At 51.4% G+C, this 14,717-nt stretch overlaps 1 long non-coding RNA gene across 3 annotated transcripts; it reads left to right on the forward strand.

Annotated features, from left to right (window-relative positions):
* Positions 1–513: 513 nt before the first annotated feature.
* On the forward strand, positions 514–12,182 carry LOC115932771 (uncharacterized). Of its 3 annotated transcripts, none has more exons than XR_010133049.1 (3): positions 514–2,454; positions 3,498–3,559; positions 6,822–12,182. It is a non-coding gene; the product is annotated as an uncharacterized lncRNA (long non-coding RNA). The 3 variants fall into 3 exon arrangements; XR_010133048.1 differs by lacking the exon at positions 6,822–12,182 and adding an exon at positions 5,878–6,288; XR_010133047.1 differs by lacking the exon at positions 6,822–12,182 and having other exon boundaries at positions 3,498–6,288.
* Positions 12,183–14,717: the final 2,535 nt, after the last annotated feature.

Raw genomic sequence — 14,717 nt, forward strand, 5'->3', positions numbered from 1 at the left:
TGCACTCTTGCGCCAGTCTCTGTGCGTGAGTAGGCTGTAGGAGTGTGGGATGCCAGGCAAGTGCACTTGGCATTTGGACAGATGGTGGCAGATCACCCACAGAGCAGCTGCAGCCATGTGCACCCTGGCCACTTGGCCAGAGCAGGCTGATCACCCGCACTGCCATGCTCTTGTAGAAAAACTCTTTTAAGAGTCTGGTTTTAGCTGATGTCTCCCGGTTGTTGGGAAGACACAGCAGCATCCATCAGATTAAACCTGCAGGAGACCCTGCATGTGCTTCCTGAGGCGGGTTCTGGGCTCCGGTGTGGATGCCTTCATGGGGGGCCCTTATGCTGCCGACCCCAGAGCCCTCCACGCTCCACTCACGGGTTCTCACCCAGAGGCCGTTTCCCCCAGTGCCTGCAGAGGACCAGAATTCTTGGTCTTATAGAGCAGGTGAGGATTTGTCCCAAACTGGGGTGACCTGGCCCTGGCTTCCCAAGAAGCTTTAGGCAGCACATGCATATGCATTGTGTTTTTACAGCTACATATTTACTTCAACCGTTACCAAAACCATCGTGTCCACAAACGACCTCATGGATGAAGTGCTGGGGGTGGGGTAAAGCAAACCTGTGAGTCAAAAACAAGTACTAGGACCTGACCCAGACAGTTCACAAATCACTCACACCAGAGAAACACAGGCGTAGAGGCTGATCCCCAGAAGGAGGTGGTACAGTCAAGCTTCTGAAACCCCGCGGCTGTCGGGGTCGGAGGGTTGCGCTGGGTCTCACCTTCTTGCCCCCTTTCAGGTCACTCAGGTGTCACTCACAAGGCTTCATCAAATGCACCCCATGAGTGTGGATGACTCCAGAGAAAACCTTCTGAGGGTTTCCAGAGACGCATTTTTGCTCCTTCAGAGTAATGGGAACAAGGGGTCACTCTGCTTCACGATAAGGCAGTGACCCCACATGCGTGTGCAGGTGAAACTGCTTTCTCTCTGGCCAGGATAAAAGAGGAGGCTTACAGCCCTCCACCCAGCACCAGCAGTTGGCGACAGGGCTACGCGTTTGCCAGGACAGGACCCACTTGCACACACGGTTGTGTCAAGAGCTCTCTGCCTTGCATGTCTAATTATAACAGAAAAGCACAAATTCAGGGGAACATTCTTCTGGTGTATTTTTCCCACCTGTTACACAGTTCTGGTTCAGGACCATGGCGACCTGGGCACAGGACTCCTCCATCCTCCACCTGCAACATGGCAAAGCCATCTCATGGTGAGCCTGAAAGAGAGTGTGGTGGGGGACAGAGAGGAGGAAGCCCGTCCCCAGCTGTTTTCTGTGGAACTCTGGATACTTTTGTCTTCTGTAGAGAATGAGGATGAACTTGACAAAAAATCCAGAAAGGCTGCTGTGGATGGGGCACTGCAGGCCATTCTCCCAGGGAGTTGGTCCCACTCTGACCATCTTCTTCCCTGCTCTGCGAGGCAATGGAGGGCCTCCGTGTAAGCAAACACCGTCGGGCTGTGCGTGTGTGAGACAATGTGTGCCAAATGCAATCTCATCAACCCATCTGCCTTTCGACACCCGGGAGCTTGTCCAAGCAGAGAGAAAACATTCATCCAGAGTTTAGCAAATAATGCCATCAATTGAAACACGTTTACTTCCACTGAGATGTCTTTAAAAGCAGAGTGATTTTAAAATAATGGTTGGTTTTAAACTGCTTATTTAGGTGTCACGAGTGCATTTCAGTGGGAGTTTTTTGTTGTTGTTGTTGTTTTGTTTTTTAAGACAGAGTCTCGCACTGTCACCCAGGCTGGAGTGCAGGGATGTGATATTGGCTCACTAAAACCTCCGCCTCCCAGGTTCAAGTGATTCTTGTGCCTCAACCTCCCATGTAGCTGGGATTACAGGCATGCCCCACCACATTCTGCTAATTTCTGTATTTTGGACAGAGTTTTGCCATGTGGTCCAGGCTGGTCTTAAACTCTGGACCTCAGGTGATCCTCCCGCCTCAGCCCATGGAGTAGATGGGACCACAGGAGCCCGCCACCACGCCCGACTACTTGCTGTAATTTTTGTAGGGATGGGGTCTAGCCACGCTGCCCAGGCTGGTTCGCACTGCTGGGCTCAAGAGCTCCGCCCGCCTCCGCCTCCCAAAGCGCAGGGATCACAGGTGTGAGCTACCGCGCCCCGCCCAGAGTTTCCGACTGTTAGCGTGAATCATATTCACGTCAAAACTTCTTTTTATACAAGAACTAAAAGGCAAACTAAATCCCTGCTCCATCACTGCCTGTCCCGGGTCGCGGCGCGGGACATTTTCTCCAAGCGCCTTCCCGGCCCCGCGCGCAGGTGGCCTGCGCCGGAGGATCCCGGACAACGCGCATTTCCTGCGCCCCCGGAAGTGGCGGTAACGCCAGGCCCTGCCCCCGGCAGAGGCGGAAGCGCAGTCGCCCTGAGAGGTCTCCCGCGGCCGCAGGTGCCTCAGCCCAGCCGCGCGCCTTGGCCCTTGGCCGCCTACTCCTGCCGCCCCGGCCCTGGGCGGCACGGGGCTTGCTGCGGGCGGGGCGCTGCCCGACCACAGCTTCCTGTGGAACGTCTTCCAGAGCTGCGACCTGGCACCGCCCCGGCACCTCCCGCCTCCGCCGCAACCGCCCCCGACCCCTGCCCCGACCCACGCGGCCGACCCCGACCCCTGCCGGGTCCCCAGCGGCCTCCCCCTTCCCCTGCCCGGACCCCCGCGGCCGCCCCCGACCCCTACCCCGACCGACGCGGCCGCCCCCATCCCCTGCCGGGTCCCCCGCGGCCGCCCCCGTCCCCTGCCGGGTCCCCCGCCGTCTCCCCTGTCCCCTGCCCGGTCTCCTGTGGCCGCCCCTGCCTCCTGCCGGGTCCCTGTCCTGTGCGTCGGGCCCTTCCCAAGGTGCAGACTGCGCCACTGCAGACCCGAGGTCGCGGCCACCGGCCCCTAGGCCAGGCCCTGTTTCTCGCCTCCAGGCGTCAGGGGGAGCGTCTCCAGGGCGCTTGTTTGGGGAAAGCGGAAATAGACTGGGCCGCTGTTAAAATGGCAGCAGCCAAGGAAGAAGCAGCGACCTGGAGTCTGGTCGGGCCAAGTGACCTTTATGGCGGCGCCTTCTGTCCCTGGTCGCTTTTCCACTGAATGAATGACCGAAACTGTAGTAACTCATGGCCAGGGAATGGCTTAGTTATCTGAGGGAATCTTTTTTGTTTGTGAGAAAGGGAAGCTGGTGCAAATGGCGAATTCAGACAGGCCAGGAGGGGAAGGAAGGGAAGGATTGAGGTGGGAAAAGAGAGGGAAAGATGATTGGCCTCTTAGGGGAAGACCACACTTGGACGTGGCTCCTGGGACACTTCCTCGATTCCCCTGTACTCCTCAGCGGGACGGGAGAGGCGGAGGTTCCAGGAGGGAGCCTTCCAGAATCGGTGCAGGGTTGACAGGAGACGTTTGTTCTGCTTTTCCTGAACTTTCGATCGCCAGCTTATTTGGTCTTCTTGATGTTGTAGGGTTGATAAAGACAGGAGTGGAGTGATATCGGACGCCGAGCTTCAGCAAGCTGTCTCCAACGGTGAGTGGGCCAGTGGGACCTGGGCCTCGGGACCAAGAAGCCGCGAGTCTGCCCTGCTCACTAGTGGATAACTTTCTTCCTGAAGTTGATTTTCCAAGGACAAAGGAATCATTAGGACAAATTATTATTACTGCTTCATGGTGGAGATGCTTCAGGTTTATTTTGTGGCTACCGCTGTTACTGCTTGGAGTGCCTCACCGAGCCAGCTAACAACTGCGTGCGTGAGCACAGGGAAAGGCTTCTTGAGAAATGAAAACTAGGTTGTAGGTTTAGGAGGGGAATAGGAAGGTTAGCTCTGTCCAGCCGAAAGCCTTTTGGTCAGTTGGAGGTCCTTGAATTTCCTGGGTGACTGCAGCTTGGTGACTTCTCTGAATAGACCTTCGAGGGCACTGGGGGGTGATTGCTGGAGGGCTTGGGGAGCTCAGGCAGCACTTGTGTGGGAACGTGGCTGTTACAGGAACTGCAGAAACCGGGACTGGGTTCCTGGGGAAAGGATTGGGGGTGTTGGAGGCGCTGGCAGGGGAGTTATGGGGAGGTGTTCTTATCAGTGTGCGAATACTGGGCGTTCGGGCAGCGGGAAATCCGGGTCCTTGCGTGTTGTGAGCTCCCTGGAGTTACGTTCTTGCCAGTTTCAGCTCAATTGATCCGCCTCCCCTGAGCTATCATTGGATACATTTTACTTCATTGAACACCTGACTGCTGCTTTTTCTGTAATCCCTCGGGGGCAGTCATCTTTTCTGATTCTGTGTATAGTTTGCCTTTCCAGATCCGTGCCATTTAAGCTAGAAAAGGGGTCAGTTTTGAGATGTTGTGAAAATGTTGAAAGGCTCCTCGTTCTTAGTGGGAAGTACCTGATGTTGCCAGAGACTGAACTGGGGCGCGGGGAGCACTGCGGCTGCTAGACACTGCCTCGCTGCGCTGTGGGTGGGGGGGTGCTGGATTCAGCCTTACTGCCTAATGATTTGTGAGGATTTGTGTTTTCAGAGTGACATGTTTACCTTATGTTATGATATCAGTTCCTAATATGTGGCGTGTGGGCCACAGATGCTGGTGTATTATTTCACATGCATTTATATAGATTGTTTTCAGGGAATTCAGAAATTCTGTTATCTCTACACTAGTGATTGTGCTTTCTTGATTTTTGTCTTTTCATTATTCTTAAATCCTCCTTTTTTTAATTTGCATCTCAGTTCGTTTATACTCGGGAAGTGCAAGACACGGCTACTAGAAAGAGATGTCAAGAGAACCTGGAATCCAGTAGGCTACAATTTGGCACATCTTAGCTTAAAACTTCCTAAATGTTGGCCACAGTGGATGCAAATGGCTCTGTGCATCGTCTGTTCAGTATGGTCAGGTGACCACCCAGGTTCACGTGGTTTGTCACCAGGGTGATACGAGCCACACGGAGTGCCCTCGTCAGAGGCCATGTCTCAGAGACGTTTATTTTGAGTGGTTTTCCAGCGAGTGATGCAAGATTTATGATCCATTTTAACAGCCTGCTTTTTCTGCATTTGCTCAAATTGTTAGATTTTAAGTTTAGTTTTAGGTTTTCTGTTAAACTTGCTCAACTAGGAGTGGTGATCAAATACTGGACCTCATTAGCATGGTAGCCTGCCCACCTTGGCAGGCTCCACTGGAGTGCCTTGGGGCCTGCCTGGATTCCAGTCCTGGCTCTACCAGTTTTGTGTCCGTGCCGTTACTGGGAGGGAGAATTGAGGAAATGCATGTGAGGTGCTTCCCGTGATTCCTGGCACAGAGCAAGTGCTCAGTAATTGTCAGCTGTGAGTATTAGTAGTAGCTAATACACTACTACTATTCTTGGCTAACAAGCCAGCTCAAAGCTTTGATGGTTTTCCATTACCTGATGATGGTGATGATGTTTCCACTTACTCAACACTCACACGCTGGGCTAGGCACTTAACCCAAATCCAAGGTCAGCATTATTGTTTGGGGGTGGGGGAGACACCTCCTGCTCTGACTCGTGTGTTTGGATTCCTGTATTTTCACCAGAGGGCATTAGTCCTGCCCCAGTTCAGCTGGTCCTCAAAGCATATATAGCTCTTTAACCATCAGCAAGTGTCAGTCAGAACATAATCTTGATTTCAGCTGCTACTAAATATCTACCAGGAGCCTGCTTGAGAGAGAGAATTGCCTGACAGGTGCTGAGTCCACCATTCCTGAGATACTTTGAAATCAGTGTCTGGCTTAACCCAAGCTGTGTATCGGGACCCTCTCACCGTGGTCCCAATGGAGTCGCTTTTGTTAGGTGCCCCCCTTTACCTTGGGCTCTGAGCTTCCTCTGCCTTTCATCTCTGCAGGATGAAGCCCCACCCGCCGTACAGGATGCAAAGCCCTCCTCTATAAAGTGCGTGCGGGGCCAGATGCAGTGGCTCACGTCTGACCTCCCAACACTTTGGGAGGCAGAGGCAGGGGGATGGCTTGAGCCCAGGAGTTTGAGACCAGCCTGGGCAACATTGTGAGACCCTGTTCCTTGAATTGCCCTGGGAGATTTCCTCAGCTTGTGCTGGAGGCATGTGGCCCCATGAAGCCCGTAGTCACCGTTCACCCTGAGAGACGCTGGCTTTGGGGCTCACACGCCTGCTGCGGGGCAGCCCCAGGAGATGGCCACCCTGTTTCTCCTGGAGCTGGAGCTGGAGCTGCGCGTGTTCTCAGCAACTGTGGTGGCTGTTCTGTTTTGTTTGCATCTTATAAACGTTTACCTGATTACATTTTCCTCTTCAATTTAGTTGCTAGAAAACTTAAAGTCAGATTGGTGGCTCGCCAGTAATGAGAGTTTAGAGTAGAGGTAAACTTTATGACATAGTCTTAGACTCTTCACTTTCTCCTCAGCCAACATGATTCACATTTACTTTATTTTGCTGTACTGTGAGTGTCTTTGTGTTTTCTGAATTCCTTCTGGAATAAGGCAGGTTGTTAGTAAGCACAGGTTTCTGGTCCATCTCATAGCCTCAGGCAGTGGGTGGTGCTGTCCGTGCTCCCTTTCTGGGTTACCTGTGGTAGCTCTGAAGTTGCAGGGCTGCGATTTGAAGCCTGATTTAGTACACCGTGTTCCTGTTGTGTTCTGTGGTGGTTTGCTCCTCACATGTGAGCATTCACCCTGTGGCCCTGTGTTTTTCCACCACACCTCTGCCTGGTGGCATCCTACTGGGTGTCTCAGCCGAGCCACTCTGTTCTGAAGAAGCCCTTGTCCTCCACCCCTTTGCTTTGGGCTCTGAGCTTCTTCTGCCTTTCATCTCTGTAGGATGAAGCCCCACCCACCCTTCAGGATGCCAGCCTTGGCGACGTTGTGAGACCCTGTTTCTACAAAAAGTAAACAAGTGTAGTGGTGCATGCCTGTAGTCCCAGCTACTTGGGAGGCTGAGATGGGAAGATCACTTGAGCCTGGGAGGTTGAGGCTGCATTGAGGTGAGATCAAGCCATGGCACTCCAGCCTGGGAGACAGAGCGAAACCCCATCTCAAAAAAACAAAGAAAGCGGATGCGCGCTGCTCCTGCCATTGGATCATCGCAGCATTTTTCTTTTCTCTGATGTGCGCCTTTTTCCTCACCGTGGGGGCTCATGTTTTCGTAGTTCCCTCTCGCTACTAGATTGTGAGCTGCATGAAGGAAAGTTCATAGTTGTGTTGTATGTACAGGCACACAAAATTTGTCCTTGGATAGGCACATATCAATCCGCTTCCTTCTCCTCTCTGAATTTCTTTATTTAAAAAAAAAATTAGAGATGGAGTCTCACTGTCTTGCCCAGGCTGGTCTCAAACTCCTAGGCTCAAGCGATCCTCCCACCTCTACTAATATGAATTATTAGCCTATACTAATATGAATTCCTATATTAATATGATTGAAATTAGTTTGACTTGTGTAATAATTGTTCTCCCAGATTGGGCTTCTGTTTTGATAGTAGAACTAAATTATTAGGCTATTTCAAGAAATTAATATATTACTGGTAGAAAAACTGAAGCTACAAAATAGCGTGGTTTCTCACTTCAGTTAAATTTGTGCTTCTGAGTGCTGGTATTCTAGGTGAGACGGCACTGAGAAGGTATTTGTGGCCCGTACGCTGGTTCATTGATGAGACTTCTTTGTACACAAGAGCTGCTAAAAATTACTGTGGTGAACAGGTATGAAGAAGACTGTTCTCTGCCCTTCTTTTTGCAATAAAATGTTACAAACTGTCTTGAGTTTGATCCCTTTTCGGGTGTTTGGGTTTTTTTTTTTTGACATTCACATATTTCTTGGAATTATAAGAAATTAACTTTGTGCTTCTGATGTGGGTTTCCCTTAATATAACACTGATGTATTTGTAAGGGGCATTTTTAAAGCTGTACTTTAAAAAATAATAATTCTTACATTCGTTTGAAGGTTTTTTTGTTTGTTTGTTTGATTTTGAGGTGGAGGCTCACCCTGTCACCCAGACTGGAGTGCAATGGCATTGATCTTGGCTCACTGTAACCTCTGCATCTGGAGTTCAAGCGATTCTCCTGCCTCAGCCTCCTGAGTAGCTGGGACCACAGGCACCTGCCACCACGCCCAGCTAAGTTTTTGTATTTTTAGTAGAGACGGGGTTTCGCCATGTTAGCCAGGATGGTCTCAATCTCCTGACTTCGTGATCCACCCACCCCGGCCTCCCAAAGTGCTGGGATTACAGGCGTGAGCCAGGGGGCCAACATGGTGAAACCCTATCTCTACTAAAAATACAAAATTAGCCAGGAATGGTGATGTGCGCCTGTAATCCCAGCTACTCTGGAGGCTGAGGCATGAGAATCACTTGAACCCAGGAGGCAGAGGTTGCAGTGAGCTGAGATAGCGCCACTGCACTCCAGCCTGGGGGACAGTGAGACTCCATCTCAAAAAAAAAAAAACAAAAAAAGAATAGAATAACTCTTGTTTAGGTGTTACAAAATCCAGGCCAGACAAATCTAAACTTTAATCTCACACCCAGTTCCTAGATTAGTCCCTTCTCCAGCTCAGGTTCAGCCTAAGCCTCAGGGTTCCTTACTTGGTGGGCACCACCTGCTCCCTTCCCCACCTTTGTTCCTCTTTTTCCTCTGCTGGCTCCTCCGGGGTTGGGTGTGTTCAGAGGCAGAGACAGGCTAAAGGTCTTTGGCTTTTAGATTCTGTTTGTGGGTGAGTTCCAGATACTAGCTTTCTCTTGTGGGATATTTCATTTATCTATTAAAAATATTTATTTAGAACACTCCATTCATGTGCCAGACCCTGTTCCAGGCACTGGGGAGAGGGTGATAAATGAGATCAACAAAAATACCTGCCCACATTAAGCTCCTGTTCTAGGGAAGACAAAAAAGAAAGAAAATACACGTGTCCTTAGTACATTAGAAGGTTCCAAGTACTGTAGAGAAAAATAAAGTAGGTTGGACTCGGTGGCTCACGCCTGTAATCCCAGAACTTTGGGAGGCTGAGGTGGGAGGATTACTTGAGCTCAGGAATTTGAGACCAGCCTGGGCAACATGGCAAATCCTGTCTCTACAAAAAAAAAAAAAAAAAAAAAGAAAATTAGCTGGGTATGGTGGCATGCACCTGTAGTCCCAGCCACTGGGGAGGCTGAGGAGGGAGAATTGCTTCAGCCCGGGAGGTGAAGGTTGCAGTAAGCTGAGATCGTGCCATTGCACTCCAGCCTGAGTGACAGAGCCAGACCCTGTCTCAAAAAAAAAGGAAAGAAAGAAAATGAAAAAAAGAAAGCAGAGATGGGGCAAGCAGGGGAGAGGGCTGGTGCTGGGGTCACAGTGGAGGGGCTGGGGATGCATGGGAGGGGCTGGGGATGTGAGCTTTCCTGAGTTCCCACAGTTCTCTGCCCCTCTCCTGTCTCATGGCACAAGGGCCCCCTGGGGCTTGCGGTGGTTTTGCGCCAAGCTAGTATCTTGTTCTTCCCAACAGACGGAGGCCCTTTGAGGCTTCTCTGTCCTCCACGGGGAACAGCATTGGGCTAAACCTGCAGACACCATTGCAAAGGGAATTCAGGCAAACCCGCTGGTGAAGAATGATTCCAGCGCGGGGACAGAGGCTGACATTTCTTGCGTGGGTGATTTAATGTTGGGCCTCAATTTTTCACTCCCCCCGTAAGAGTATGACATAGCCACAACCTTGCCAGGGCCCGAGGGAGGGTGGATGGACTTATCCATCCCATAGGTGTTGCTCGTGGCTGGGTGACTTGCTTCTGCCAATCAGATTTTCACAGACACGGCACAAGCAGAAGCCTGGAATGTGTGGGCACTGCCAGGCCTGCCCTCTAAGGCTCTTGATTTTCCCCATGAGATGCACGTGCCCCGGGGAACGGCGGCTCTGGCTGTGGGATGAGAGGCGTGTGGAGCAGGCATGGTTCCCATCCTCAGCCTGGAGTCAAGGCCAGACTAGATTAGCCTAAGCCCAGCCACGCCATGGGTGCAGGAGTGAAGAGCAAATGCTAACTGTCCATGGAATTGACTTTCAAAGGGGCGTGTCATGTGCCTCATCCCAGCAACAGGGAAGGCATTTCTCTATCAGTCAGTTGGTAAATGATTATTGACAAACAATGTGCTGGGAAGGTGGAGTGATTTGAGTAGATTTGGCCTCTATTCTCATGGAGCTTCCTTTCTAGAGGGGAAGGCAGATGATGGATGGATAAATATTAATGATTCTAACAGGTTGGTGCAGCAGTCATTAAAAGTAATGGCAAAAAAAAAAACAAAAGAAACGGGGAGGAGCCGGTGCTGCAGTTCATTAATAGTAATGGCAAAACCCGCGATGACTTGTGCACCAACCTAACCCAGTAACCACGGGTGTGCAAATGTGGCGATGGGCAAGTTCCGAGTGCTAGGAGAGCATCTAGCTTCCCGGAGTCAGGAGACGGGGGTTGGCAACCTAACCAAGGTTAAGTCCAAGGGAGGGGGGTGGGCAGGGAGCGATATTTCAGTGGAGACTGCAAGGATGAATGGTATTTAGAGAGTAAACCCCGATAGAGAGGGTGTGTGTCTGGCACAGAGAAGAGCCTGTGCAAAAGCTGGTGGGGCGAGAGGACACCGTGTGTTCATCCACCTGAGGGGCGACCAGCAGGCTGGAGCTCAGCGGGTTGAGAGGAGGATGCAGAGCCCGGGAAAGGCACCCTAGGCAGAGGGCACAGAAGCGCAAAGGCCTGGAGTCAGGCCTGAGCCTGTGTGGTTTGAGGAACGGACAGAGGCCTGTCCGTCAGGAAGGGAACGGCACAGGGGAGAGACCTTAGGCCAGAGCAGAGGGCAGGGCCGTGCTGGGCACTGTGGGCTGTGGATGGTGCTGGCATTTAAGAGGGGAGACCATAGACCAGGGCAGAGGGCAGGGCCGTGCTGGGCACTTTGGGCTGTGGATGGGAGCTGGCATTTATGCTCAGGTGATGGGAATGTGTTAAAAGATTTTAAGGAGGGGAGTAACAGTTGGGATTAATGTGTATTCTGGGAATCTCAACAAAGTAAATTCATAGTTTGAATTTTCATAAAACTTCTGCACAGGCAGAGAGAAATAAGATCGTGTCTACAGCTGTGTGATGATTTTATTGAAAAACATTACTAAGTTTTTAAACGTGATTTCAAATGGTGTGTTTCTGTTTCACATTGGACATAAGTAGATTGCAAGGCTAATGGAAAGTAGAAAAGTTAACTCATGAACATAAAAGAGATATCGATTTGAAAACAAAACTTTTATTCATTTACTTCCGCTGCAGATTTCTTGACTGCTGAATTTCATGAGAAGGGATTGTTCAGGGAGGGACGTGGGGCTGAAGACCTGGAGAGGAGGTGGTGCTACCGCTGTTCAAATCTGAGGGTGGTGGAGATGGAGCCTTGGGGAGGAGCAGGTGCTGCCTTTTAAGTCTATGAGAGTTGTTGAGCTGGAGGTCCAGGGAGGAGCCGGTGCTCCCACTCATGTCTTAGGTTGTGGAGCTGAAGACAATGAAGGAGCCAGTGTGGCTGTTCTGTGAGACTCGTGGAGCTGGAGATCCAGGTGGGAGAGGTGTTTTAGCTCGGGGAGGAGCTGATGTTCTAGTTTGAGTGTCATGCACCTGCAGACCTGTAGAGGAGCTGATGTTCTAGATTGAGAGTCATGCAGCTGCAGACCCAGGGAGGAGCTGATGTTCCAGTTTGAGGATCTTGCAGCTGCAGACCTGTAGAGGAGCTGATGTTCTAGATTGAGGGTCATGCACCTGCAGACCTGTAGAGGAGCTGATGTTCTAGATTGAGGGTCGTGCAGCTGAAGACTTGGGGAGGAGCTTTAGTTGTTCGCGTTGAGGGTCTTTCAGTTGGAGACTCAGGGAGGAGCTGATGTTCTAGATTTAGGGTCACGGAACTGGAGACCTGGACAGAAGTTGATGTTCTAGTTTGAGTGTCTAGCAGCTGCAGATCCGGAGAGGAGCTGATGTTCTAGTTGGAGGGTCTTGCAGCTGCAGACCTGTAGAGGAGCTGATGTTCTAGTTTGAGGGTCGTGCAGCTGAAGACCCGGGGAGGAGCTGATGTTCTAGTTTGAGGATCTTGCAGCTGCAGACCTGGAGAGGAGCTGATGTTCTAGATTGAGGGTCGTGCAGCTGCACACTTGGAGAGGAGCTGATGTTCTAGATTGAGGGTCTTGTGGCTGCAGATCCGGAGAGGAGCTGATGTTCTAGATTGAGGGTCGTGCAGTTGAAGACTCGGGCAGGAGCTGAGGTTCTAATTTGGGGGTCTTGCAGCTGAAGACCCGGGGAGGAGCTGAGGTTCTAGATTGAGGGTCATGCAGCTGGAGATCCGGAGAGGAGCTGATGTTCTAGTTTGAGGGTCTTGTAGCTGCAGACCCGGAGAGGAGCTGATGTTCTAGTTTGAGGGTGGTGCAGCTGCAGACCTGGAGAGGAGCTGATGTTCTCATTTGAGGATCTTGGAGCTGCAGAGCCGGAGAGGAGCTGATGTTCTAGTGTGACGGTCTTGCAATTGCAGACCTGGAGAGGAGGTGATGTTCTAGTTTGAGTATCTTGCAGCTGCAGACCTGGAGAGGAGCTGATGTTCTAGTTTGAGGGTCTTGCAGCTGCAAACCTGGAGAGGAGCTCATGTTCTAGTTTGAGGGTCTTGCAGCTGCAGACCTGGAGAGGAGCTGATGTTCTAGTTTGAAGATCTTGCAGCTGCAGACCTGGAGAGGAACTGATGTTCTAGATTGAGGGTCATGCAGGTGAAGACTCGGGGAGGAGCTGATGTTGTTCGCGTTGAGGGTCTTTCAGTTGGAGACTCAGGGAGGAGCTGATGTTCTAGATTTAGGGTCACGGAACTGGAGACCTGGACAGAAGTTGATATTCTAGTTTGAGTGTCTAGCAGCTGCAGATCTGGAGAGCAGCTGATGTTCTAGTTTGAGGGTCTTGCAACTGCAGACAGGTAGAGGAGCTGATGTTCTAGATTGAGGGTCGTGCAGCTGCAGACCTGGAGAGGAGCTGATGTTCTAGATTGAGGGTCCTGCAGCTGGAGACTCGGGGTGGAGCTGATGTTGTAGTTTGAGGGTCATGCAGTTGAGGACTTTGGGAGGAGCTGATGTTGTTCGTGTTGAGGGTCTTTCAGCTGGGGACTCAGAGAGGAGCTGATAATCTTGATTGAGGGTCATGGAGCTGGAGACCCAGACAGGAGTTGATGTTCTAGTTAGTGGATCTTCCAGCTGCAGACCCAGGGAGGAGCTGATGTTCTAGTTTGAGGGTCGTGCAGCTGAAGACCCGGGGAGGAGCTGATGTTGTAGTTTGAGGTTCTTGCAGCTGCAGACCTGGAGAGGAGCCGATGTTCTAGATTGAGAGTCGTGCAGCTGCACACTTGGAGAGGAGCTGATGTTCTAGATTGATGGTCTTGCAGCTGCAGACCTGGAGAGGAGCTGATGTTCTAGTTTGAGGATCTTGCAGCTGCAGACCCGGAGAGGAGCTGATGTTCTACTTTGAGGGTCGTGCGGCTGGAGACCTGGAGAGGAGCTGATGTTCTAGTTTGAGGTTCTTGCAGCTGCAGACCTGGAGAGGAGCTGATGTTCTAGATTGAGGGTCATGCAGCTGCAGACCCGGAGAGGAGCTGATGTTCTAGATTGAGGGTCATGCACCTGCAGACCCGGGGAGGAGCTGATGTTCTAATTTGAGGGTCATGCAGCTGCAGACCCGGGGAGGAGCTGATGTTGTTCGCGTTGAGGGTCTTTCAGTTGGAGACTGAGGGAGGAGCTGATGTTCTAGATTTAGGGTCACGGAACTGGAGACCTGGACAGAAGTTGATATTCTAGTTTGAGTGTCTAGCAGCTGCAGATCCGGAGAGCAGCTGATGTTCTAGTTTGAGGGTCTTGCAACTGCAGACAGGTAGAGGAGCTGATGTTCTAGATTGAGGGTCGTGCAGCTGCAGACCTGGAGAGGAGCTGATGTTCTACTTTGAGGGTCGTGCGGCTGGATACCTGGAGAGGAGCTGATGTTCTAGATTGAGGGTCATGCAGCTGAAGACCCGGGGAGGAGCTGATGTTCTAGATTGAGAGTCATGCAGCTGCACACTTGGAGAGGAGCTGATGTTCCAGATTGAGGTTCTTGCAGCTGCAGACCTGGAGAGGAGCTGATGTTCTAGATTGAGGGTCATGCAGCTGAAGACTCGGGGAGGAGCTGAGGTTCTAATTTGGGGGTCATGCAGCTGAAGACCTGGGGAGGAGCTGATATTCTAGATTGAGGGTCTTGCAGCTGCAGATCCAGAGAGGAGCTGATGTTCTAGTTTGAGAGTCTTGTAGCTGCAGACCCGGAATGGAGCTGATGTTCTAGTTTGAGGGCGGTGCAGCTGCAGACGTGGAGAGGAGCTGATGTTCTCATTTGAGGATCTTGGAGCTGCAGAGCCGGAGAGGAGCTGATGTTGTACTTTGAGGGTCATGCAGCTGGAGACCTGGAGAGGAGCTGATGTTCTAGTTTGAGGGTCATGCAGGTGAAGACTCGGGGAGGAGCTGATGTTCTAGATGGAGGGTCTTGCAGCTGCAGAACTGTAGGAGAACTGATGTTCTAGTTTGAGGGTCTTGCAGCTGCAGACCTGGAGAGGAGCTGATGTTCTAGTTTGAGGGTCTTGCAGCTGCAAACCTGGAGAGGAGCTGATGTTCTAGATTGAGGGTCGTGCAGCTGAAGACTCGGGGAGGAGCTGATGTTCTAGATTAAGGGTTGTGCAGCTGAA

Source organism: Gorilla gorilla, chromosome 2 (genome assembly GCF_029281585.2).
Source record: "Gorilla gorilla gorilla isolate KB3781 chromosome 2, NHGRI_mGorGor1-v2.1_pri, whole genome shotgun sequence".
Classification (NCBI taxonomy): domain Eukaryota; kingdom Metazoa; phylum Chordata; class Mammalia; order Primates; family Hominidae; genus Gorilla; species Gorilla gorilla.